The following is a 3,459-nucleotide window of genomic DNA, read 5'->3' on the forward strand; positions in this document are numbered from 1 at the left end:
ACACACACTAAGCTAAACAGACACACACAGCCACCTTGTGGTGGCCGGCGGTGGTAGATGGTGGTAGCCACCACCTCACTATGGTGGTGGTGACTTCTTTCTCGATTCCAGCCAAGGGTTGCTTACATACACCCTACATCGCACACACTACGTTACACACACATCCTTTTTTCTCAGAAAATAAACCAAACACCCACCTATGGTGGGCAGCGACGATGGTAGCAGTGTTGACAGAGACAGCCACCATGGTGGTTCTTCTGGATTACTCACGACGTCCGGGTACAACAACTTCTTTAGCCGCTCAGAGTGGCAACGGTAACGGTGGCCATGGATACGAAGAAATGGAGAATAGAAAGGTGTTGCGGTGGTGACAGGCGTGGTTGGGCTTAGCACCGATGAACGGAAAGAGGTTGCAACCGGGAGTACAGCAACAACAAACATGGTGATAGCTTCGCCCTTCCGACTTCCAATATAGCGCAACGTTACCCAAGGAAGAGGTTACCGTCAGTCTTCGACATCGTAGGTATAGCAGCACCTTCGTCTTCGGTGAGGCTTTCTCCGGCCGTTCACGACCTCACAGCCAGCATGGGTTGTGCTGTTGTATTTGTGGTACTCGACGATTCCAGCAGATGGTGGTTTGCGACTCGACAGAAGGGTGTAGCGACACCGAAGTTGAAGACGGAGGAAGGGATAGCGGCTGGTGTGGCGGCTACTCATCCGATTATGGTTAGGGTTACAAGGGTGGATGGCTATATACCTGCTACTAGGGGTGTTCACGGTCCGGTTTTTTCGGTTTTTAGGTAAAACCTAAGCCAAACCGTTAGTAACGGTTTTTGTCAAGCGAAAACCAAAACCAAACCATTGAAAATTAAAACCGAACCAAACCAAGCCCTTACTAACGGTTTGGCTCCGGTTTGGTTTCATGGTTTGGACTTTTTAGGCCCATTTTAGTCAAGCCCATTAGACTAATTTAGAAAAAATAAAATAAAAAAATATTGCACTATTAAAGGTATTAAACCGTGCTCCCTTCAGGTGAATACATGTTGTGTTTGCTCCTTCAGGTGGAACCGGATGGTATATGTTTTGTTATAAAAACATTAAAGTTTACATATTAATACAAATACAAAGAAACAAAATGATTAAAGAATAATTTAATTTATTATATCGGGAACCAATCAAGCTGATGTCTGTGTCTCTGTGATATAGAATTGTTGGATGTCCATCCACCTCTTCAACCAAGCTACCATCTTGGCTACATTTTCAAATTTCAAATAAAAAACAAGTAAATAAATATCTATGCAAATAATCGTGTAAAATATAAGACTATACTACAAGTGTAGGATATATAAGAAAATGGGTCATACAAGGATATCAACTTCAAGTGGTTCTTTAAAGATACAAAGTCTTGCTTGGAATTTTACATGATAGATATAAGTAACAATTCAAATACCCATTGATTTCAGTATTTAAATTAGAAGAAAAAAAATTACCATTTTGGCATTGAAGGAGTCATCGGTGTTTTCTAGAAAATGTCTAATTGTTGGTATTATGGCTTGATAATGTTGAACTTTCTTGGGTCTAATCCAATATTGATTCAGAAGGACCCGTTACTAAATTGATTAATAAAATTTGAAAAAAGGAAAAAGATAATCAAGAGGAAAAGAGGAAAAGAACAATCACCATTTCCAATGGTTGTTCTTCGCATCAAACTTGGACGTGAATCTTTTCATCTTCACATGCACTATACCTACAAATCAAGAAATATTTATAAAGATTGGATTAGTATCAATTTTCTCAATTACTTTTTTAAACGTCATTTATCAGAAAGAAAGGAAAAAAAAAAAGGGGGGGGGGGGGGGGGGGGGGGGGGGGGGGGGACTTACTGGCTTTTCCGGTCTGATGAGGAAGCATTCCTTCCACTATCCATCTCATATTTATTCAAAAGAATGATATTTATTTACATTAGCAACCAATGACTCCTGATGCTGTAAAAGATTAACAAATCATTAGCTTTCACAAAAACATATGTAAAGTTACAAATATACCTGATCAATAACATGCCTGATTTTTTCTTTCGAAATAAGATCCTCCTGGATGTTGATAGTTGCCATCTAAAACAAGAACAATTTCTTCTTTCTCAAATACTTTTTGAACAAACATCTAAATCTGTATCCATTTGAGTATGAATTAGATTATCATAATCATATTTGATTAGAAGCTAGAGGCTTAGAGCTCAGATCAAGATCAAAAAAATAAAACGATTTGTTTAGAAAGGAAGAACGAGAAGCGAACCTGCAAGCGGAGCTGGGCTCTTCTAAACGAGAAGCAAACCTATAGTCGGAGCTGCTGCAGGCTGTGTCAAGGTGTAGTCGGAGTTGTTGCAGGCGGCGGCGAGGTGTAGAAGAACTGAAGAAGCGAAGAACAACGAAAGGGAAATGGCTTCAACTCTTATGAGTTCACTCCTGATCTTGCGTCTTTTGCGATTAGGGTAAGAGCAAGAAAAACTTACTTCCCGTCTTTGGATTGTGGGATAGTTGGATTGGGCTTGGACTTCACAAAAGAAACCATGATAGAATGATTGGGTTGTGATAATTAAATGTGGTTGGTTTTAATTTTATTATTTATATATAAAAATTAATATATAATACAACAAAATATAATTACATATAAAAAATAAAAAATATATATAAAACACTTACGGTCCGGTCCGATTTTTATACGGTTTGAGATCTTAAAAACCATAAGCCAAACCGTTCACTACGGTTTGAAAAGTTCGAAACCGCAAGCCAAACCGTAAAGAAAAATACAAACCGTAAAACCAAACCGATGACCGGTTTGGCCGGTTTCACGGTTTCAAACCGAGCCACGAACACCCCTACCTGCTACATCCAAACTTTGGTCCATAATGATACTCTTAGTCCCTCCTTCCTTATTTTCTTTCAATATAAATCCCAAATTTACCATTTGACCCCTCCATGACAAATTCTTTTCAGCTTAGGTACATAATTTACTCTTTTAGCCCCAGCCATTCAAAAATCTTTCATATTAAGTCCAAATGATACCAAACACCCCCTGACTTCTAAAATCCTTTGCAAAATAAATCCTGAAATTACACTTTAACCCCTGGAAGTTCAAACCTTGTCATTTGGCTTCCCAAAACCAACACCCCACTAAATATTACTCAATTTTGGGCTATAATAATACGAAATAACAATAAAAATCACTCATCGGGGTTCCGAGTTTATTATTTAATTATTATTATATTAAAATGGGATGTTACATCAAATTTTAGATCGAACGGTTTTTAGCCGACACAACCTAAACGAGAATCAAAGATCTCGTCAATAAGAGCTCAATAATAAAAAGAATGACGAAAATGGACGTCGGATAACAAAGTTATGAATTTTTAACGGACTTTTCCTGTCCCGAACTGTTAAAATATAACTAAAAATAAATTCA

At 38.2% G+C, this 3,459-nt stretch overlaps 1 long non-coding RNA gene across 3 annotated transcripts; it reads right to left on the reverse strand.

Annotated features, from left to right (window-relative positions):
- Positions 1-980: 980 nt before the first annotated feature.
- On the reverse strand, positions 981-2,543 carry LOC145055712 (uncharacterized). Of its 3 annotated transcripts, none has more exons than XR_013685312.1 (6): positions 2,293-2,543; positions 2,046-2,166; positions 1,884-1,985; positions 1,681-1,747; positions 1,491-1,578; positions 981-1,252 (listed from the first exon to the last, which is right to left on the reverse strand). It is a non-coding gene; the product is annotated as an uncharacterized LOC145055712 (long non-coding RNA). The 3 variants fall into 3 exon arrangements; XR_013685311.1 differs by having other exon boundaries at positions 2,062-2,166; positions 2,293-2,542; XR_013685313.1 differs by lacking the exon at positions 1,491-1,578 and having other exon boundaries at positions 2,062-2,166; positions 2,293-2,542.
- Between the last annotated feature and the right edge of the window lie 916 nt (positions 2,544-3,459).

Source organism: Lactuca serriola, chromosome 5 (assembly GCF_051521515.1).
Source record: "Lactuca serriola cultivar US96UC23 chromosome 5, Lser_US96UC23_V15, whole genome shotgun sequence".
Lineage (NCBI taxonomy): Eukaryota > Viridiplantae > Streptophyta > Magnoliopsida > Asterales > Asteraceae > Lactuca > Lactuca serriola.